The sequence below is a fragment of the Mustela nivalis genome (assembly GCF_964662115.1).
Source record: "Mustela nivalis genome assembly, chromosome: 11".
Taxonomy (NCBI): Eukaryota; Metazoa; Chordata; class Mammalia; order Carnivora; family Mustelidae; genus Mustela; species Mustela nivalis.
Window position 1 is genome coordinate 84,894,014 of NC_139030.1, and position 24,312 is coordinate 84,918,325.

At 42.0% G+C, this 24,312-nt stretch overlaps 1 long non-coding RNA gene across 1 annotated transcript in view; it reads right to left on the bottom strand.

Annotated features, from left to right (window-relative positions):
• Nucleotides 1–24,312, bottom strand: part of LOC309843710 — a 100,903-nt gene that overhangs the window by 48,247 nt on the left and 28,344 nt on the right. The window contains exons 2-4 of the long non-coding RNA XR_014300302.1: nucleotides 10,737–10,868; nucleotides 9,640–9,732; nucleotides 8,938–9,019 (exon numbers count right to left, since the gene is read on the bottom strand). This is a non-coding gene — a long non-coding RNA (uncharacterized lncRNA). The remainder of the gene's footprint in view (nucleotides 1–8,937; nucleotides 9,020–9,639; nucleotides 9,733–10,736; nucleotides 10,869–24,312) is intronic.

Below are 24,312 nucleotides of genomic sequence, written 5' to 3' on the forward strand. Positions count from 1 at the left end.
GATTCCACACCCAAAACAAGTCAGCACATCTTGTCTCAGAACCACGACATCCACATCTTTGTTTTTACTAGAGCAACACTGAGAGAAGCAGGATGCAAAGAAGTGAGCTTTGGTTCTGGAAGGCCTGGGCTGCCGGGGGAAACATTAGCCATGAGGGGCACACAACAGCATGGGGCGGCAACTCGGACCCCAGGAGCTGACGTGGTCAACAGCGAGTGGGGACACTGGTCACACAAGCTCCCTAAGATACTGGGAGGATGCAAAAGACTTCAGAGAAGACCCTCCTGATGGACAAATGGAGTAGGGACAGAGAGTGTCTAAAGAAATTCCACTGATAAATCATATATTTTTTTCCTGGTATGTCTCCTACGGTTTCTGAAGATTTCATTATCCTCATAAGTGAAATTTTTAAAATTGCTGAAAAAAGGTGCTTATTGAAACCTATAGCTCCCCTTCCCTTGGCAGGCTTTGATTTGAAACATTCAAAACACATCCAACAGCCTCTTCTTCCCTGAAGACAGGGGCTTTAATGTTAACAGAAGAGAGAAAGAAAGAAAGAAAGAAAAAAAGAAAGAAAGACAGACAGACAGAAAAGCAGGGGGAAGATCCCCTTACACCAGCCAGCTCTCACCTCTTAAAGAAAAATGTTACCTAAAAAGTAAGGTATTGGAAGCAAATTATAGTGGCAACTTTAAAATCTGAGTCCTGCTCTTTGTTCCTAATGAACAAAGAAACACAATTCCCATAACCCGGAGCCATGTGTGCACACAATTTCAGAGCAAGGACTGGAGTTGTCATCTAGGCCAACCTCTTTATACTGCAAATGAGAAAACGGAGGCCCAGAGAGGTTAAAGAATTTTAACAGCTAGCAGGTGGGCCGAGGCAACACCAGGGGCCAGGTGTCCAGGGTCCCAATCTTTTTTGCACAGCAAAAGAAAAAAAAAAAAATCGTTCTCTTACTTGGGGTGAGGAGAGGACTGTTTAAAGGTGCGGAATTAACACAGCTCCTTAACCCTGCCATTTCAGCTGTGGAGAGAGACAATCAGGGTCAGCTCCAGACAAAAATACAAACTAATTGGAGAAGCAGCACAAAGAAGGCTACCGGAAAGCACATCAACCCTTTTTATTATGTGACTACTGGAAACAAAAGTCCCTGCCCACCTCACAGGAATGAAAATAAAGTCAGGCCCAGGAAACACTCCGAAATCATCCAATGCTGTGAAACCAAAAGTGATCAAGATGCCAGCGGGTTTTGCAGGAGGGTTAGGAGCTGGAAGCCTCTGCCGGGGGAGATGTCTTTGTGCCTTTGTAGTGGTTGTGTCTAGAGGCAGTACCCCGCCCCTTCCTCTTTTCCAGCCATGACGGACAGCTATAGTAGGGGTCGGGTGGGGGTTGATCACACAATCACCCTCTTCCTTCCCTGTATTCTTCCCGGTAGTAGGGAGGATTCAAGACCACGCTGCTGCTAGGCACCATCTTTCCTGTGCATTTTATCTCTTCGAATTGCCTTTAGTAGTGGAGAGTATCTGTATTTTACTGTTTTTGTGTACCCCAGTTTGGGCGCACCTTTACTTTCCATGCCCACACCTAAAGTATAGCTTTGAAGGGCTGCCCTCGAGCTACTGGCGTGCTCCCCACAGACAGACAGCCAGGGGTGCCTGGGAATTTACTTCTCCCCAGAAACCCTTGATCAATGATGGACGGGTGCAAAGCTAGATAAGCCCAGCTCCCTTGGACAATGCCTAGAATAACTCATCCTCTAGAATGCTCCTACCAATCTTGAGCAAAGCCACCTCTAGGGGACTTTTGCCTGAAACTAATTTTGCTTGCCCCTTCATCCCCTACCATAACCTGGGAGCATTTCCTTAGTAAGTCCTTGGAGGCAAATCCTTCTCTCAACATCTACTTCTAAGAACCAGGTCTAGAACTTTCATCTCTCTTATTCCTTTGGCAGCTGGTATGGCAAGACATGCCCAGGGTTACCTTTTGTCTGGGAGGAAATGCTCCTAGGCTAGGCCTTAAGAGAGAAGCCCAACTCCAGAGACTTGAGCATACCCTTTGCCTCTTGTGTTTCCTTGGAGACCTTTTCCATCCAAGCTTATTAGAAAAAATGCCATAATCAAGGACTAATGTCTGCCATGGGGTAGGAAGGAGCCAGGAGAGGATGGGTTGGTCCATGTATGTGGTGTTTGCCATCTCTATCCTAGAAGAGAGGGTCCAAGGAGAGGGGGGTCTGTTTTTATTACAAGCCCTCAGTTGACCATTAGCTTAGCCCAAAGGAGTCCTGATGGGTCTGTGCAACCCAGCTCATTGAGACTATCCAGGATTTATTATCCAACTAGGAACAGAGTATCTGCTCTACAGATGCCCCTTGGAAATTGTGGCAGTGTGGGGAGCTGATGGAGGATGTAGTATGGGGAGATCCTTGGCCCATCTCTTCTTGACTACTAAGGGTTGGACTAAATGGGCTATAGAGTAGAGAAGGCAGGCCCTGGAAGAGCTGTTTTTAGAGCAGGCAAACTCTGATACCATCAGCTCAACTTGAAGTTGGGCAAACCTGAAGGTGTGCCTGTATTTACTAAGACAGAGGCAGGTAGCCAGGTTAGGGCATGTTTAAACCTCTACTTGTAGGCAGGTAGGAAATACTGAAGCCCATAATCCAGAAAGCAAACTGGTATCAGGAGTCTGGAAATAGAGTCCAAGTCCTGCAAGTCTTGGGACTAACATGGGATGTTACCAGAATAGGACTGGAGGCTTTCTCACCTGAGTCTTTTTATCTACTTTGGTTTTATTGTGATATAACAGACACACAGTAAAGGACACACACTATAAGTGAATGAGTGAATTTTTACATATGTAATATTCTCATCACCTCAAAAACTTCCCCCAGTATCTTCCTAGTCCATCTCCCTCCCCAAAGGTAACCACAGTTCTGAAGTCTATCACCACAAACCAGCTTTGCTCTTCTTGAACTTCATATAAATAGCAACTTATGGTATGGATTCTTGATGTCTGTTTTCTTGTGCTGTGAGATTCATTCATTCTGCTTAGAAGCAGTTTATTCTTTTATGTTGCCATGCCCTATTCCACAAGTATATGGATTTATAGATTTGGGTAGTTTCCAATATTTCACTGTTGTGAATGAAGCTGCTATGGACATTATTATCCATGAATTTTGGAGGACATAGGCACTCCCTCCCCTTGCTGGAAGACCTGGAAATGGAATTGCCAGGTCACAGGAGCGGCATGGATTTTCTAAAGCAACTATACCAGTTCACACTTCTCTGAGTTACATATGGGAGCTCTACTTGACCCACATCCTTGTCAACTCTTGGTATTATCAGTTTCATTCATTTTTGCCATCCTACTGGGTGGGTAGTAGTATCTCACTGTGGTTTTAATTTGCCTTTCTCATCTGGTACTATTTATCCTCTAGGACTGATCTAGGTACCCAAAATGTGGTCATTTCTCCATGGCGTCTTGAAGGTACAACTTTGCCCCAGACACAGACATTCAAAGCTACCCCTCTGGGACTTTATACACAGAGACCTGGGAGATGGGAGATAAACAAGGACTGGCCTCTGTCATGGAAGTGTAAGAGAAATGAAGTCCACATGACTCCAATATATCACTGGCCCAGCAGCCACTCTGCCCCAGAGCCTCTCCTTGAGGTGGAACTTCCAGATGTTTCTCCAATCAAACTCTAGCCAAGGGCCTGTCTTACCCAGAGGAGCTGGGGAAGCCAAAATACCCGCTGAGCTTAGAGAAGAGAGGCTGTGAAGATGGAATGAAACAGAAAAACAATGCCCAGAGCATACAGTATGCAGATCTATGTAAATCAAATATAAAAGCCAGAATGCAAGTCTTCAAGCGATAATGCTCTCCAGCTGTCATACATGACAATCTCCATTCCAGAGACTGCTGAGGCACTGCGGAACCAGCAGGCAGCATAGTTCAGCAAGGAGGGTATGGTTTTCCTCTTTCCTTTAATCTGGGAGCATGAGTTCACTGGGTCCCTAGGGATCCATAAAACATGGAAGTCTGTTGTTTTGTTAACCGGTTTGTCCATTTCTATTCAAGTAAATGAGGCACAGCTTCTTCCAGTCGGTCTTCGGCTTCAGAGTCTAATGTCACCATCCATGGCCTTTGCCACCGACACAGGAAGGGCAGCAGTGGCTGTGCTGAGAATCTGCCTGGGGTGGTGCGGTGAGTATGTGACTCAGAGTCAGTAGCCTGGCTTGAGCCTCCATGGCTACCTATCTGGTGTCCTCAAGCAAGTCACTTGCTCTCTGTGAGCCTTGATTTTCCCACCTGCAGCAGGAGCAGACTGGACTAGGGTCACTTCTAAGATCTCTTTCAAGGTCTTGAGCTGTCTGAGCCTGTGATCCTTGGTGAGGCCCCTTCAATCTAATTGTCAATCAGCGTGAGTCACCCGCCAAACACAAATGAACCCATTCCCATGTAGAGCAATTAGAGCGAGGCCATTTCTGCCACACATCCAAGATGACAGAAAGCCCGACCCAGATTCCGTGCTGTATAATTGAGCATTAAGACACAACAAGGGCTCCGTGGCGGCATAATAATGCATGCCTGGCTGATTTATTAAGCGTCCGACTTAGAAGTGCATTGTCCCGTAATGCCTGGTACTTTAGGCAGCACTCCATGAAAAACACTTGTGGTGCAGGCAGTTGTGTTCAGATCCTGTTACATCCCACAACTTCCAACTTCCCCATCCCTCCGCGGCAGCCTTCGCCTCCCTTTCCTGCCCATTCAGAAGCCCAGCGGCCCCTGTCTCGATCACACTTCGCGGCACAGCCAGCTCTGCGCAGTCTGGGGCGCCCCCTGTTGGCACCGGAATTTTGTCAACCGCTTCGCAGTGGCAGGCTCTACGCTGAGCAAAGCGACTTAAAGGCACCGTTGCAGTAACTCGAAAGACCGCAGCAGTGATGGCAGGCAAAGGGTGAACACTGAGAGAGAAACAGAGACACATGACCCTCGACCTGCCCTCTTGCCCAGCCTGACTTCCTGTAAAGCATTTATCTCTACCTTCCACATTTATATTTATTTTCACTACGTTCACTGTCTTCCCCAGCTAGACTTAAAGTCCCGTGATAGAAGGCTTTCATCCAGTTTGTTCTTTATGGACTTTCAGCACCTGGGGTGCTGTCTAGCATTAAGGAGGCCCTCGGTAATATTTGCCAAAGAAATCATTTATTTGTTCAATAAATAAATATACAGGTGGTAGCAAGGGCTATTGAGGAGAATAAAGCAGAGTAAAAAAGTGTGAGGTGCTAAGAAAATGAGAAGGTTGCTGTTTCAGACACAGTGGCCAAGGAGGGTTCTCGGGCAATGACACTGAAGTAGAAACCTGAAGGAAATGAGAAAAGGAGACACTCGGATACAGAAGGGAAGAATGTTCTAGGTAGAATAGCCAGGGCAAGGCCCCAAACAAAGTCTTGCAATGTTTGTAGATATCCATGGGGCTGATGCAGAGGACAAGACAAGATCATAAGAGCCAAGAGGTAGCAGAGGGCAGTCACTTGGAGCAGAGGTCACCAAACCACAGGCCGACCTATTGCCTGTTTCTGGGAACAAAGTTTCATTGGGACATAGCCACTTGTGTTCATTTACATATTGTCAGTGGCTGCCTTCATGCTCACAGAGTTGAGTAACGGCCACAGAGACCAATAGCCCACAAAGCCAAAACTATTTATTATCTGTCCCTTTGCAGAGGAAGCATGCTGGCCCCTGCCCTTGATCATTAGAGACCACTGTAAGGACTTTGGCTTTTCTCTGAGGAGCATGGCAAGTTATTAGGGGACTTTGAACAGAAGAGTGACATGATCAGACTTCCAATTTAAAAGGATCAGGATGGCTGCTGAGTAAAGAATAAATTGTAGGGGTGGAAGCAGGGAAATCAATTAGGAGGTGAGAAATAAAGAGGGCTTGGACTGGAAATGTAATCAGATTAGAAAATGCACAAAGTCTAGCTGTTCTCACAGCACAGAGTGAGTTGGATGTGCTCTGCTTTGGTCCATTTTGGCCCTCAGCAACTGGGTTTATGTGAAGGTGCTAGGGAGTAGTCAGGGAAAAGAGGCAATTTTTTCCAAGTCAGGAGAGGAACCACAGTAATGATGCTAAAGGTTGCAATGAGCTAACACCCTTTCTCAGTGACCTCCTATTGGCTGCGTATTCTGAGACTGGGCTGGGGTCCAGGCAAGATCCTAGTTCACTTCCTGGTGGTAGAAGCTGCCTGTACCGGGGCTATTCTCCCATGGGCTGTGCCTGCAGACCTCAAATGGTTTGGGAGGATAGGAGTCAGAGGTCATAAGGGCCCCAGCCAGATGACAGTCCTTAGAGCCACAGCCATTTACCAAAGACTCGGGAGTCAAATGCTAGGAGAAGTGTGGTGCCAGCAAAAGATGCTCGGAAAGAGGGTATGAGAGTTACAATCAGCCCACCAAATGCCAAGACGGGAGATGGGGTTTCACTTCCCACCCTCTCCCTCTGCACATCAAACACACAGGCTGCCCTTTAAATGAAGAATGTTTTCTTGCTATTCTTTTAATTAGTCTTCTACCACACATGGGAGTCTGTGAGCAGCTCAGTGAGATTATTGGGAAGCCCAAGAGGTCTTTCTCTGTGAGAAAAAGAATAAGAGAACTGTGGGAGTCTTGACAGCCCCAGGCTTGAACTTCCTTACTATAACATGAGCTGTGTGACCTAAAGCAAGTTACTTAACCCCTCTGTGCAATAAAGGGTAAAGAAGGCAGAGTTGCTAATGAGGATTGCAGATTACATATAAGAAACATATGACCCATATCAGCAACTATTATTGACAAGAAAGAATTACGTGATGGAAAAATAAGCTTTGTTTACCAGCTGTGTATTCCTGAGAAAGATAAATAACCTATCTGAGCTTCCTAAAATGAAGAGAGCACTACCTCTATCACAGGAGTTGGATTAAATGCACCTGAGCAAATAGCAGATATAAGGCCCTTAGTAGACTTTTGTCCTAGTGTGCACACTCCCGGCAGCCCAGATAACTTTGTTCTTTGTGAAACATCCTGAAGCTCTGAAGCCAAGACCTTGAACAAAAGCAGAGGAGGGAAACTGATAAAGCAACCAAGAGACCTTAGGTCCACAGCCAACTGGGGCCAAAGAGGAGCAAAGACCAAGGAGCCAGGACTTGTGGAGAGCTAAGTGTGCCCACCCAGCACAGACTGGCCGTGCCCTGTTGAATCGAGGTCAACCCAGGACATGATAAGCCCTAACCCAGTGGGCTTAGGTCCTGGATTGATTTCCCCTGCAAAATCCAGGGTTGGGGGAAAGGAGAAATACAAGGATTCCCTGGGGTGGGAGAGAGAAGAGGAGCTTCTCGTTCCTTGTTCGCCCCTCCGACCTCAGGCCTCCTCACAACACTAACAGGTGAGTGTTGGCAAGCTCAGGGCACTGCAAGGAACAGCACAACACTGAGAGTTTGTGAATGGGAAAGCATTATGGAATCTGAGGACTAGAAAGCATCTGTGAAGTCAGCTGGGATTCTAGCAAAACAATGGACAAGTAGCTGACCCTCTGTGAGCCTGTTTCTTCATCTATAAAACGGAAATAAATAATCTCTATTACACTCATAGGCTTAATTGTGAGTTTATCTCCGGCTTGAGAATAAGGAATTAATTAATCAAGACCTTTTTCATCCAGTACATCATAGGTCCCATCTCAGACACAGGAAAATAAAAATAGAGTGGGAAGGGGGTATCATTACATAGCCTCCCCATCTTCCATTTGACCAAGGAAGCAACCCAGACCCCTGACCCCCCAACTCTACTGTTGGATCTTGCATCATCAGAGAGCGCCTACTCAAGTGAGGGACTATGTATGTCCCCAACTAGGTCAATGTGTGGCCCTCTGGGAAACCTGAACTCTTCCAGTGCAAACTGAAAGAATGATCTAGTCAAACCTAGTAGGTGCTCTAAGGAGATATGGGAGGAGGCTGCATATGGCTCACGAAAGACACATGGGTGGTGGGCAAGCTCAGGTTTCCTGACTCTGGCCCTCACCACCAACTCCCTGGAACTACCCCTCCACTCCTTACAGGGTGTTCCCACAGTGCTTATGGAGCACATAACAACGGTTCCATACATGTCTGCTTGTTAAATAAGTAAATGAATGAAGGAATGAAGAAATATTGATGTTCAGATCTTTATCGTTAATTCCTACACCTCAACTAATGCCCTTGTCATGAACATGATACCTGGCCATGCAAACTTGAGACCCCAAGGCCGAAGGGACAGATGTCACCTGGGATTAACCCAACATGTTCTCTTCTCCATAAACTGAAAACGGCAGTGGTTTCTCAGTTTTTTTCACAGGATAACCGAGAGAGTCAAATGAGAACCAGCATACACATGCTATAAAGGTACAAGGATGTACATAAGAAACAACATCACAATGATCCAAAGTTCTCAGAAGCTTCCATGGGCCATTTGAGGTCAAAATGTGGATCACTGCTTATTGGGCTGGAGGAGAAGAAGCTGTGGTTCTCATGCCAGCAAGGTCTTGAATAGTGCACAGCCTATTCAATGTATTCCCCACCAGAGCCCACATCCCTGCTAAGTCTGGGAGTGTAACATAATAGACATAGCCGTGACGGCAGCAGAAACTGTAGCTAGCATTGAATAAGTACTTACTATGGTATGCCTCCATGCTGAATGCCTCTCATCATCCTCCTTATGACTCTAAAACATCTCTTTCAGCGGGAACAGGCATTAGAATATTGTTCAGTAAATATTTACTTCCCACCTCCTCCATGGCAGAAATGTATTTTCCACCCTGTGGATGTAGAACTTGGCCATGTAACTTGCTTTGCCCAATAGAGTGACAGCCAAAGTGACAGAGCACGTGTTACAAGCCCGAGAATCACAGGTTTCCACTCACCAGCCTAGAAGATGCCGAACTCCATCATGAGAAAAACATGCTCCTGGTAGCCACTGTCCTCCAGCCGGGGCTCCAGAAAAACCTGCATGAAGCAGTTTACAACTTGGGTCAGAGGCTAACTCTTCAGCAATCTAGAAAGCACTGCCCTTCGCTTTGACCAGCAGTATGGGAGTAAGAAATTATTGTTGGCTGCCTCTGAGAGCTTTGTGGTCATTTCCTATGCGGCAATAATAGATAACCTGAATAACTAATTTTATAGAGAGGAAGCCAAGGCTCAGAGAAGTTAAATTACTTATCTGAGGTCAGCCAGCATATAAATGACAGAACTAGGGCAGAACCCAGATCTTTCAGATGAACTGAGAGCAGGTTCTCTGCCCTGCCTCCTACTTGCTATCTGAGGAGGTGGATTTTGTGTCAAGCTATATGAAAAGAACAGCCAGAGCAATGGAAAGTAAACAGAAATTCTCTGGACCTAGTTAGCTATTGAAACAAGCAAATCTAGAGAGGTCTACCCTGCTCTCCTCATGAGGGGATTTGTCCCTCTGCAGCCCTGGAGTGCTGCCCACAATAGCTGTCTTTCTCTAGGTCAGGGCCCACGGGGCCTATCCTCATGAGGGGATACCTCTCCGGGCACCCCCCAAAGCCCAGGGGAAGCCCAGATCTCCCAACCATGGTAGTAATATGACTAGACCCCCAGCTGACACTCTGACGGCCACATCCAGCAGAATAATTTCAAGAAGACTCCAGTAGACTCCCAGTTTTCAGACTGCAGTGGTAAAGAATGACTGGAACATTCTGAAACAAATTTTTTAAAGGTTTGTCAGGAAAAGAGATGATCCAATCCAGCTGCATTTCTGGGTTTTGTGAGGATTTTTGTCCTTACTCAGAATGACTTCTTGTACACAAAATGACATTTTTCAATTCGTAAAAATATATCCTTCCACCTCCTTAATTCACTTAGTACATCGTTCTCTCCTAATGGGCACTGGGATATCATTATCTCAGTCAGAGCTTCCTTTTTCTCTCAAGAATGGAAAATTAGTGAGGAAATGAACAAAGCAGTTGTTCATTAAATGCAATTCCCCAAAAGGGCCTGGAAACCCAGGGAATCCCTCTGACAAGTTATCCAGAACAGCAATAAAGCCCTAAGCCATAGAGTGAACTGAGAATATAAGAGGCTCAGTCTGACATACACACAAGTGAATGCCAGGGCTCTTCTCTGCCAGGCTTCCCTCCCTGGCTCCTATTTCCTTCTGGCTCCACATAACTCTTCAACCAAAGACATAGAAACACACTGGGCTCTTAGAAATCCACTGTATCACCCAAGGATCAAATGTGGCTGCACATAACAGAAAATCCACTGAACTGTGGTACGGATAAAATGGGGATTATTTTTCCCCATGAAAGATGAAGACTGGAAGTAGACATTTCCTGGCATTGATTTGGTAGCTAAGTGCATCAGGGGCAAAGTTTCTGCACTTCTCTTGGCTTCTCTTGCATGGTAACAAGATGGCTAGTCCAGCTTGAGACATTTCATGGGCAGGAAGGAAGACAGTGGAGCCAGGAGGAGGGAAGAACAATGCCTACATTAAGAAAGCAAAATTTTCCCACAAGTCTGAGGGGGTTCAGACTTCTTACATGTCATTAGTCAGAATTGCATCACATGTCCACTTTGCTGCAGAGAAACTAGGAAATCTGACTTTGTAGAGGAGCACATTGGGGGCCCAAACAAATTAGCACTTGAGGAAGAGGGGGTAAAAAGTTATTCTCAGTCAGTTGGGAGTTACTGGCAAACTCACCAGTAGAACTTTCACAGTTGACATCAAACTTGGTTGGGCCATTTAAATCCAGTCCAAAGGACAGCTTCAAATCCACCTAACAATCAGGACGTTTTTCTTCTTCTTCACTCAGAGGCATTATTCCCCCAAACACTAAAGAGGTAGAGAAGATAATTAATGCAAAGCAACACTTTTGATTTGAACATACAGACTTTGCTGTTGATGGGGAGATCAGAAGGAAAGGCAGCCTTGGGATTTTCCTTTTGAGATGACATTTGTTTTTAATAGCAAATGACTTTCATGTCCGGAATAAGCCACTAATAGAATTAACCAAATGAAAGCAACAAAAATAAAAGTCTAAGCATATGACCCCAGCATCTGTCAGAACAAGGTAATCAGACAAATTGGGGTCCCCATGTGACAGATTTTTCTGGATTATCTGGAGGAGGTTTTCAGAAGCCAAGTAAATTACCTTGGTGCAGCTGCTCTGCACCCCCCATTAATACTTTGATGCAGCAGGATAAGGATTTCAAAATGTAAATGACTGTAAATGGATAATGACTAACACAACCAAGAAAAGTAAGTGCTACTCTGAACCCCGAAGGAGCAGACCATAGTAATTCAGTGGGTGCCAACATCACTTTCTCCTGTGCAGGAAAACCAGCATTCAGATCACAACAGAATTAGAAGAAGAAAGGAGGGAATGTCAACTCTGAAGGTATCTGTCTTCACTCCTAGATGATGATAAGGGACACAGATGTTTGTCACACCCCAAATAAAATGAACTTACAGAGAATACTTTGGTGAATATTAACTTCCCCATGAAGATCCAATTTTCTACATTTCTACTAACTCTGAAGAAGATCCTGCCTGTAGATTTGCTCTGTTGCCTCAGGCCTAAGCCAGAGCAGCCCAAAGGGAAAAAGGTGGCGGCATTGGTACCTCCTTTATTGATGGAAAGAAACGTGAGATCAGGCTGTATGACTGTCATCTACACAAACTCAGCTCCTGGTTAGCCATACAGGTGTTTCTGTCAGTGGCTTATTTTTAGGGGATGGATGAAGTTGTTTTTGAATCCCTGGCCTTTTTATTCTATCAGTTTCTCTACTTTGCATTTCATTTAGGTATAACATAGGTCGAATATTATTGCCAACAGAAGTGAGCAAGCAAGATGCCTTGGTTTCCCAGGGCTATCTTAGCAAAGTCCCACAAACTGTGTGGCTTGAAACAATAGAAACTTATTCTTTGACAGTTGCAAAGACTAGAAGTTGACAATCAATTTTGGACCATATTCTCTTCAAAGCTCAAGGGAAGAATCCTTTTTTGCCTCTTACTAGTTTTTGGTGGTTCCCAGTAATCCGTGGCATTCCTTGATTTATGGCAGCATAATCCTAATCTCTGCTTCTATCATAATATGGCTATCTTCCCCCTGGGTGTCTCTGTGTGAAAAATCTCTCTCTCCTATGAGGACACTATTCATTGAATTTAGGGTCTCCTCTAACTTAGCATGACCTCATCTTAACCTGACTACATCTGCAAAGACTGTTTCCAGATAATGTCACATTCGTTGGTTCTGGGAGTTAGGATTTCAATATATCTTTGGGGCTGAAGGGGGTACAATTCAATCCAGAGCACAGATAATCCAAAAAAAAAAAAATTAATGACTTTTCTCAACTCTGTGGGTTTACTTGAATTTCTTCTACTTTCATGAGAGGATACAGATAAAATAAGATGATGATACAATGTCTCCCTAAAACCTTACTCATCATTTTTTATGATTAAACACACCAACCTTGAAGAAGGCAGCAAATTGCTCTGGAAATAGACTGCGCACATGAGACCTGAACTCTAGTATCATCTTTGTCACTAGCTAAATATGAAGTCTAGGTATAGTCAGTCATCTCTCCCAACCTTCAGCTGTTAAACCTATAAGGTGAAACTTGGAGTGAATCAGAGTTTCTTGAAGTGTGGGATGTACATCATTAGTTGTAAGACCAGATGGCTGAACTCAAATTTAACACTGAAAAAACTGTACTGGAAAATTTTGTTCTATCAGTTGCATGGTCCAAATCTTACTTTGGAATCTATGTTCATTTTTGCTCAATAACAAACCACCCTAAAATGTTTGAGTGTCACAATCATTTATTAGTGTTCTCAGACCTATGGGTCTACTGGTTCTGCTGATCTAGGCCAGGATCAGCTGACCCGGCCTGAGCCCACTATTGCAGTTGAAGCCAGCAGATTGACTAAGGTTAGCTGATCACACACCCAGTCATTAACCTGGTCATTAGTCTGCTATTGGCTGCAGTGATGGGGTGGCCCTGTCATGTGACTTTCATCACCCATTAGTCTAGCCTAGGCTTGTTCATGTGCTCGTCAAAATTTCCAAGAATAATAAGAAAGGGAAAGCCCCAATGTGCAAGTATGTTTCAAGTCACTGGTGGCATAACATTTGCTGTTGTCTGATGGCCAAAGCAAATGACATGGCCAAAACCAGACTCAGTGTGGGAGGGGATTTTCAAGGGTGTAGATGCAAGGCACAAACAAATTCAGATGCAATAACATTTCACAGGCTTAATATGTGTTTTGTTTTGTTTTGTTTTGTTTTGTTTTGTTTTGTTTTTTAAGCAGGCTCCCGGCTGAGCAGAGAGCCCAATGCGGGGCTCGATCCCAGGACCCTGGGATCATGACCTGAGCCGAAGGCAGCGGCCCAACCCACTGAGCCACCCAGGTGCCCCTGGCTTAATATGTTTTTAATATTTCTTCAGTACTGCTAATCTCTCTTCTTAACAAATAAAACCTAGAACTCGGGCTCAGAGAATCAGTATCTAGTTAGAATTAATAACACTATTCCACTTTCAGTGTATTTATTTTATAGTTATCTTATATTTCTGTCACATGGGTTTTTAATGATAGTGGCAAAACAGTCTCCTTTTTAAATAAGTTTATAGTTTTTCCAAGTGAGTTACTTTCAAGAAAATAAGTTAATAGTGACCCAGTTGATATATATGTATTATAAAATTATGACACAAAATGGCTGAAATTTGGAAAACAGTGGACCAGAGGATATCCAAGTACCCTGCACCTGTTCTATAATCATGAGAGCAGGGGAAAGGCCTTGTCTCTAGAAACATGGCAGAATTTTGAGACCAGCACATCACCAGTCAATAAAAAGCCTCACTTGTATTGAAGAACTTGGCTTTTCACAGAGCTTACAGCAATGAATTGAATAAAGATGAATTAGATGGTATAAATTCTAATAGGCTGTACACTTGGTCATGAAGCATATACTCCTCCACCATGCCACACAGATTGGGAATGATATTGACATGCCCATATGGTTCAGCCATGAACCTAAATATAACAGGGTGAATACTGTTGTGAACTGAACACTTGTATCCCCTAAAATTCATATGTTGAAGCCTTACCTCTCAATGTGATGGTAATAGGAGGTAGGGCATTTAGAAAGCAATGAGGTTTAAATGAGGTCACAAGAATAAATCCCCAGTAATGGAAGTGGTACACTGATAGGATGAGGAAGAGACATCTGTCTGTCTGTCTCTCTGTCTCCTTGTCTCTCTGTCATGTGAGGACACAAGATGACAAGATGACATCTACGAGTCAGGATGAGGAACCTCGCTCAGAACCAAATCAGTTAACACCCAGATGTTAGACTTTCCAATGCCCAGAACTTTAAGACTGTCTCTTGTTTAAGCCATCCAGTACATGACATTTTGTTTTAGAAGCCCAAGCTGACTAATACAGTTGACACTTCACACTTGACACTTTGGGAAGCCGTCACTTAGTTCTGAGAAACTGACATCATCTAAAGGATTTCTGGAAGTTCATTTGGCAATGGCCTTTGGGTTCTGTCTGCAAATAAATTTTGTTACATTATATGTCTTAGTGTTTTTATACCATTTGATCACCTACTTTAACCTTTGAATTGCTTCTAAATGATTTTTGGCAACTGGGAAAAAAGCACAAAGGTTTATCACCACTGGACCTCAGACTCTGAATACTCTCCCATAAAAGGAATTATAGAAATGTTTAAGTCAGAATATTGGCAATAGCTTAGGAATAACATATAGATTCACAATGTGATAATTTGAAGGATATGGCATTCATTTGGATCATTTCTTTATGTTCCCTTAAAAGAAATCCAGGTCATGCCATGTCCAGTCACAGACATGCAACGAATCAAATCCAAAGTCACCTATACAAACGCCTAAGCATAAATGCTATCCCAAAGGTAGTATCTTTCATTTCCCAAATGTTCTGAAATTCAACTAAGAGATAAGGCACTTGACCTCAACTCAGCAAAAGAGAAACCTATTCTTGGACCCAGAATTCTAATTCTCAGAACACAAAGCAAATCTATCATGTAGTCCAGGTAGATACTTCCTAGTAATGCACTTCATACACAGGTAACAACACATGGAGAATTTTTACAATACCTTTAAAATATACATCTTATATATATTGTCAATTCTTAAATCATACATACAACCTCTGTTCCCAATGTAGAGATTCCTTAATAATATTAGTTTCTCCCTTTCTTGTATAATGTGGCGTTGCACTTGGAGAAAAAAAAATGTCAATAGTACCAAAGATTCCCCTTTCTAAATGTAAGGGAAAACAACAATAACAAAAATCTAGCCAAACATCAGCTACTATAACTTAGACCTATGACAAGAAAATAGTAAGTATTTTAGCGTGCAGTCCTAGACAAAAGATGGGAAAACAAAGTCATAGATGCCTTTGATGTCAAGTCAACAAATTTCCCAGATAACCCCAAATCCACAGAATGAGACTCAACGCAATCAAATTGAAATTATTTTCAGGTCTGGGATTTGATTTTACCCGAACACAAGCCAGTAAGTTAGTTGGTACTATTTCATGAGTACTGAAAGAAGACATGAAACTCCTAGGTCAGAGGCAAAAGACTGTTATTATTGGGGCGCCTGGGTGTCTCAGTGGGTTAAGCCTCTGCCTTCGGCTCAGGTCGTGATCTCAGAGTCCTGGGATCGAGCCCCGCATCGGGCTCTCTGCTCAGCAGAGAGCCTGCTTCCTCCTCTCTCTCTGCCTGCCTCTCTGCCTGCTTGTGATCTCCGTCTGTCAAATAAATAAAATCTTAAAAAAAAAAAAAGACTGTTATTATTTATAGCACAGCAAGTAGCATGAGCAACAGCATGTGTGCCAGACCCCCTTGCCCCAATGTCCCATTGAAGTATTGCTGTTAGCCCAGATGGATGCTGCACGCACAATGGGTTTATAACGCATTGCATAAGGAACACTGAGCTTAAGGCCCATGCTGTTTTCTGGTAAGCAGTAAGCTAACCTGTTCTTTATCCCAAAGAGAGACATTACTGTACCCCCCAATTCTGTTCATAGTAAACATAACCCTAAGAAACAGTCCAGGTGAAGAACAGTCAAAGCTTTGTATCCTGGTCATGTCCACCAAAAAAGTACAGAGCCCATGGCAGACTGCCTTTCTCAACAATGAGGAGCTCTCAATAGTTAAGTGAGAGGTGAGCTGGCTATTTGCAGTAACAACAAGCCTACAGCAGGTGTAGTCATCCTGAGACATACTGTAGTTCCTACCTACCTTAATGAAGAATTTAAACCCAGTTGAGCATATAGGTGTGTATTTATATTTCTCTCAGATGTGTTTCTGTAAACTCGTGAAAAACCATACTTGTAAATCAAGTCATCTTTTAAATATTCTGGAAGAAAACCCTATAAATGAACCCTTTTAAGATATTCTTCCCTTAGTTCATCTATTTATAAACTTGTGGAGTTAAAAATACACGGATTGCATGGAGCACTGAGTGAGGTGAAAAAATAATGAATATGCTATGCTGAAAATAAATTAATTTAATTAAAAAAAAATACTGGATTTTCTTAAAGCGAGCCATACCCATACTAGTGCAACCCTGCCATTTGTAATAAGTTGTGGTGAATTCTAAAAAACAAATTTTTCAAGCATATCTGATTTGACCACACCCATAAAAACAGTCATTGACCAAATAGATCCCATTCCAATTTTAAAACTACATCTGTTTTCTTCTTTAAAACTTCCCCATAACTATTTTTATATGCCTCAATTCCTGGGTCAAGCCAGATGCTGCCACTTTGGGTGGATAATCTTATTTGCCAGGATTCAAAGCTGGGTTACTAAAGCAATCTCCATAAACATAATCCTTCTAATACTCCAGTCAGGTTCAAATTAGCAGGATTGTAGTGAAAGACCTCCAGATTTGAAATCTTTTTTTAGTCTCTTTTCTTACATATTATTGACAGAGCCTTCTTCCCCCTAGTTTCCCTCCTCTCACCAAGAATATGTTGCTCCCTCATTGATAGGAATTTGGAAATTCAACCACTGTTGCCCAGAGCAATGCGGCAAACCTACAGGACTTTCCAGGAAGAAAAATGTCTACTTTTCCCTTTACTAGATTACGTTTCAGAAATGTATAAACCGCAGTCAGCAGCAGTGAAGTCAGGTCAAAGTGACATAAAATATGATTTCTCTGCCACACAAGAAAACACTAATAAGAAAGAATTTGTAGTAGCTGCCAATGCTTCTTAATGGTTCTCTAGGAATCCACATGACACAGCTGCAAACATGGATGGTACCCAAAAAATTTAGCTGAAAATAAGAACATACCCTATTTGGTATAATCTAATACCAGGTCTTATACTGGTATAGCACCTTCTGACATAAAATATTTCACATGCATTCTTTCATTAGATGCTCACCATAATCCTATGAGGGAGGACAAATAAATCACTTGGGTCAAAAATAAGTCAAAAAGCTGATTTTCTTTCATGGTACCTAAACTGACCTTTAGTCCTTCATTCTTTCTAATACCTCTGGCTCCATACTTAGACACTGGAAGGTGGCAAGCATTTGTTGTTACCACCTATGTCTGGAGATGGAACCAAAATGACTAATATATAGTTCACTGTCCTCTCTACAATACACAAATGATCTTTCAAGTGGCTTGCACGAAAGGAGGTATTAAAAAGAAAGTCAAAATTGTAGGCACATCTCTGCTTGGTGGGTCTCAAGACACGTTGGCTAACATCAATCTTCCCCATTGTGCATTGCTTCACCCAGTAGGGTTTTAAAGCCACTGTGCCTACAATTTTGCTTCAAGTTTCAATCTAGTATTTTCTTTCAACATCTTAATTTGTTGGCTCTTATGACATTTTGATAACAAAACTCTGGGGGAGGCTTCCCAAACTTTTCTAATTGCCTGAAAACTATAACTTCCAAAAAGAGGTAGAGATTTTGAGCTATGGTTATTGACGGCAGAGGTCACAATAGCTTCCAGTTTATAGGAAAAGATGGGAAGAATGAGGGCAGGACTAGATGACTCTGGAAACACAATGTCATGTAGAGAGAGAGTGGGCTTAGGCATTAAATAGAATTGTTTAAGTAACTAGGGATAAGTTATTTAGCATCTCTGAACCTCAGATTTGTCATCTGGAAAACTGATCTAGTAATATTTACTTCAGATGACTGTCAGGAGTATTAATAGTGACTGAATGCACTTACTATATAATAGGATTTGTTGTTTTGTTTTGTTTTTATTGTGTTATGTTAGTTACCATACAGTATATCATTAGTTTTTAGTGTAGTGTTCCATGACCCATTGTTTGCATATAACACCCAGTGCTCCACACAGTCTGTGCCCTCCTTAATACCCATCACCAGGCTCACCCATCCCCCAAACCCCCTCCCTTCTAAAACCCTCTGTTTGTTTCCCAGAATCCATAGTCTTTCATAGTTCATCTCCCACTCCGATTTCTCCCCCTTCATTTTTCCCCTCTCCTAATGCCCTCCATGCTATTCCTTATGTTCCACAAATAAGTGAAATTGTATGATAATTGACTTTCTCTGTTTGACTTATTTCATTTAGCATAATCTCCTCCAGTCCCATCCATATTGACCCAAAAGTTGGGTATTCATCCTTTCTGATGGCTGAGTAGTATTCCATTGTGTACATGGACCACATCTTCTTTATCCATTTATCTGTTGAAGGGTATCTTGGCTCTTTCCACCTTTTAGCTATTGTGGACATTGCTGCTATGAACATTGGGGTACATATGGCACTTCTTTTACTAAATCTGTATCTTGGGGGTAAATAGTGCAATTGCTGGGTCATGGGGTAGATTTCTTTTTAATTTTTTTTAGGAACCTCCACACTGTTTTCCAAAGTGGCTGCACCAATTTACATTCCCACCAACAGTGTAAGAGGGTTCCTTCCCCTTTATCCACAACTTTTCCAACATTTGTGGTTTCTTGCCTTGTCGATTTTTGCCATTCTAACTAGTGTAAGGTGGTTTCTCAATGTGGTTTTGATTTGAATTTCCATGATGGCTAATGGTGATGAAAAGTTTTTCATCTGTCTGTCAGCCATTTGTATGTCTTCTTTGGAAAACTATCCATCTTCTGCACAGTTTGTGACCTGATTATCTGTTTTGGGGGTGTTGAGTTTGAGAGTTCTTTATAGATCTTAGATATCAGCCCTTTATCCATAGTGTCATTTGCAAATATCTTCTCCCATTCTGTGGGGTCCCTTTTTGTTTTGTTGACTGTTAACTTTGTTGTGTAGAAGATTTTTATCTTGATGAAGTACCAAAAATTCATTTTTGCTTTTGTTTCCCTTGCCTTTGGAGGTGTGTTTTGGAAGAAGTTGCTGTGGCTGATGTTGAAGAGGTTACTACTACTCTAGGATTTTGGTGGATTCCTGTCCCATCTTGACCCTACTCTCAGGATTTGTCATTGTTGTTGTTGTTGTTGTTGTTGTTTTGGAGTGTGTGGGGGTCCTTCAGGGAATAAGTCATATCTTACTCATTGTTGTATCTTCAAAATTTAGCACAGTGTATGGAAAATGGTAAGCTCTCAACATGGCAAACATAGTGAAGGCATTGTTTGAGTCAAAGAAGCATTAAGGGCCATGTAAGATTTGGTCAACTGAACATTGTGGGCAGTGTGGGGTGAGGATAAACTCAGTCTCATGAAAGACCCAGCAAAACATTAGGACCTCATGCTCAAAGCTGATGTCCTAACTCTAGAACAAGGATCAGCAAATCTTTTCTATAAAAGACCAGATAATAAATATGTTAAGCATTATAAACCATCCGGGCTTTGTCACAATTACCCAACTCTGCCACTATAGAGTGAAGACAGTCACAGACAATAAGTACATGAATGAATGTGGCTGCGTTCCAATAAGTCTTTGACTACAGACACTAAATTTTGACTTTAATATCATTTTCACATGTCACAAAATATTATCCTTCTTTTAATTATTTAATCAATAAAAAATGTAAAAACCCATTCTTAGCTCATGGGCTGTACAAAAATAGGTGGCAGGCTGCATTTGACCCATGGGCTAGAGTTGGCTGACTCACGTGCTAGTGAACTGACCCAACTGACCCACGGATGTTATGAACACACACTCACCCTCCCTAGCTGAATCCTCTAAAAGCCCCCATCTTTGTTCCTCTAATAGTTTCTTATGGCTGCTGTGAAAAATTATCACAAACTCAGTGATTTAAAACAACACAAACTTCTCCTCTTAAAGTTCTTGTAGTCAAAAGTCATGGGAGGCTAAAAATCAAGGTGTCAACAAGTATGGTTACTTCTGGCAGATCTGGGTGAAAATCCTTTCCTTGCTTCTTCCAACCTTCAGAGGCTGCTGGCATTTGGGGCCATAACACTCCAATTTTTCACATACCTTTCTCTGACTGATCCTCTTGCCTCCCTCTTATTAAGTAAGACCCTTCCAATTACACTGGGCCCACTGGATAATCCAAGATCATAATCAAAATCCATACATAATCACATTTGAAAAATCCCTTTTGCCATGCAAAAGGTAACATATTCACAAGTTCTTGGAATCAGGATGTAAACATCTTGGAGGGCTCCTTTTCAACCTACCACAATCTTGTTCAGGCTCCCTGGCAGTGATGCATAAAAGAGAAGGTGCCATCACTTAGCACATAGACATTGTGTCCACACAAACAGTGCAATTTCTCTTCCCTCCTTCCGCCACAGAACAAGGAGAAAGCCAGGGTCAATATTTTTTCAACTTCTCCCCTCTAACTTCATCCCACGAATCATGACCATTAAGTTAGACACTGGCCCAGTAAGTAATGTAAATGAAAATAATTCCTATATCTTAGAAAACCCTCTCAATACTGGCCCTATTTTTCTCTGAGTTATTTTTAAAGTTACACAAATTTTTCTCAAAGGCATACCAGAGACTTGCTTTCAGCTTCTTATCTATGCATAGCACAGACAATTGCATTATACCTAAGAGAATTAATGTGATTTAATTATATTATATTTGGTGGTAGTTTAATATCAAACTTCTTTTGTACAAGAAATTATTTCTTGGTGAAGTTAAGCTCACATATTATGCTCATTCTTTATTCATTAAACTCATTAAGATCAGTGGGAATTGCTTATAAATAACTATACTATTGATTTGAAACATCGCAGATAAGTGAGGATATTCTAAGAATGTGAGAGCATAATGTTTCTTAGTTATTTTCTTGGGAATTCATGTATTGGGAATCTATGTGTAGCATACTTTCCCAAGAATAGATGACACATCATTTAAAAGTTTACTCTTCTCTTGCAAAATAAAGATGGACAATAAATAGACAACTGTCTTTCTTAGGAATCTCTTAAAAGGATCTAAAGCAAGAGTCAACATATATGATTGTACAGGTTGTTCACTGCACAAGGGTATTCACCAAAGAAGGAAGTGGGGCTGAAGTCTGGCTGATGTTGTGCTACCAAACTACACATCCTGGCACAAGGTTGTCAGAAAGGGGAGGGAATATCTTCTTAATTCACACAAAAGTAACTGTATGCCCACAAACTTGTGCAGATCCACTTAAGGGGGGTGCCTTTTTCTACTTTGCAAAGACAGCTCATGGACCAGTAAAGACCTTGGCTGAAATCCACTTGGGTTAGCTTAACCAAGAAAGGGATATTTATTGCAAGGTTATAGGTATACTTCTTGGGACTCAGGAGCAAGAGGTACAGTAGCTATTATGTGGGATTAAAACAACAACCAAAAAAAAAAAAAAAAAAAAAAAAAAACAAGAAAGCTGTCAAAAGAGAGAGGCAATAACTAAATAAATCAATATTTACTGGCACATCCAGTCTTCACAACAACCTTGCTAGAGCAGAATAATTAATCTCATTCTATAGATGCAGTCTCTTGCCAAAGGTCACCCAGCCAGTAAGTGACAGAACTTTCAAATCTAGGCACATCTGTCTGCAATGTCCTTGTGCTATCCACTACTTCACACAGTCTCTCTCATTCTCAATGAGTGGTTGGTGTTCTTATAACTACTCACTGATATTTCCTCCTCTCTTGTTTCTAAGCACACCGGAGAAATGTACTTCCCCCTGAAGTTAAATGGACATGTGGGATTTGCTTTGGCCAATGAAATATAAAAAGTGACATGTATCACTTCCAGTTGAAAGCCTGAAAGAGCCAGTGTGTGATTTGCCCTCCCCTCTCCCCACTAAGGTGACCATAGACATTTTAGGTAGAGATGCCAGCCTGCATCCTTGAGAAAGGACAATATGAAACGGAGTCCACAGCCAATCTACATGAAATTATAACTTATAACTCAAGTGAAAGGTAACCTTTGACTCATTAAATACACTAAGATTTGGGTTTATTTGTTACTGCAGCATAACCTTGTCTATCCTGCCTGACATACTGTTAAAGACTTTGTATTACTTCTAGCAGCTGGTAAATTTCTTCACCCAGTGAACCACACAAGTTCTTTTGTTTTCCTACTTGCCCAAAACCCTGCCATCTTTCACAGGCCAGCTAAACTCACCTACTCAAGAAGCTTTCCTTAACTCCTCCAGGTGACATTAGTCCTTACTCTTTATAATCATTATTGTACTCACTATCATCATCATATATATTAGAATCCAGCTACACCACACATTACACATTATGTCTCATGTATGCTATTGTAACCTGTTTCTTTCTTTAGGACAATGTCTTAACTCTCCAACTAAATGATCAGTCTTTTGTGGGCAGAAATCATGTTGTATATTTCTGCATGGCTCCCACAGTGTGGCCAGAACCCTGGTGAGTAGTGCATAGAAACCCAATAAATAGTTATGACATCACACTGTCCCCAAAAAAGTACACTGAGGAGGATGGGTGAGGACAAGGTAAAGGGAGAGCAGGGCTAACCTTTTCTTCCTCTGTGTACTCACAGATTTGAACAGTAGAATGTTCCTCCATATGGAGGGAGGAAAGGGTTAAATTTCAGTAGACTACACCCTGAGCAGCTAACATCTTTGGAGGTTATATTTCTCATTAATATAAAAGAGTTAATTATACATCTTGGAAATTCTATTCACGCCAAATCTTCTTTTAGGGTTAAGTCATGCATGATCATTTATATTCAGGCATTAGCCCTGACAGCGCCTTGTTCTTTTGGGCCATCTTATGCACCTGCCCTAAGGATTCACAGGAGCTTTAGGAAGCTGTTCTCATAGTGGAACATTTTACCGAGAAGATGACCTACACTGCAAAATACTTTATATAACCAAAGGCAGGGCATAAATATTTTATAGCATCGAGTCCATGAAAACACATCTTCATTTCTGTAATGCGCTATCTCAGAACATATCACTGGGGGAACAGGACTTGCCTGAAAGATTCAACAACTCCAATTTGCCATAGCTCATTAGGATGCCCTAGAGAACAAGCACAACAAATAATTCTAGATCCCTGCTGCTCGTGGGCTAGTTAATGTGGACTGACCACACAACAGCAGACCTTGTCACCTCATGAAAAAGCCACCTTGTGTGTACAAAGTACATTTAACAAGGAATAAGACAATGTCGTCTGGAAGGAGCCCTGGAGACATATTTTTTCTACAGGTGAGGAAAGAAGGTTCAGAGAGATGACGTGAGTTGGATTTAGATTCAAAGTTAATCCTTCACTGTTCCTGTCATAACCAAAAAATAAAAACCCATGGGTAAAGTGAACACAGAGAGCACATCCACTGATTAGACCTACATTGCCAGCTTTGAAGTAAAGTATCATGTCACTGCTCAGGCTTTTCAGTAAGTGGTGCTGCGTGTGCAAATCTGTGAGTAACTTCAAATTTCTCATTAATAATATGTTTCCATAAATACCAAACCTCACTGGAATCCCTCTATTGGCATTCATAAGTTAAAATCTCCCACCATTAATTCTTCAATAAGAAAATTATTTCCTGGTAAGTGATGAATTAGAGGCTGCTGCAGCTTAAATTCAGCTTTCACATTATTTTTCCTCCTTCATTGATCACCCACTTTGTTCAAAATTGGTTATATCCACCCAAATCTCTTGAGCCAAGACATCACTACACTGTGTAATTAAATTCTGAAATAAATAGCAAAGCCTTGATGCAAAAATGACCTTTTTGATTCAGAAAGTCCTTCAAAATTTCAACAGGACAAACAGAACATTCCTAGTTTTGAGTTGCTCACAGGGCCAACAATAGCTTTGTAATCCCTTTGTCAAGCCCAAGCATACAAGGAAAGGATTCA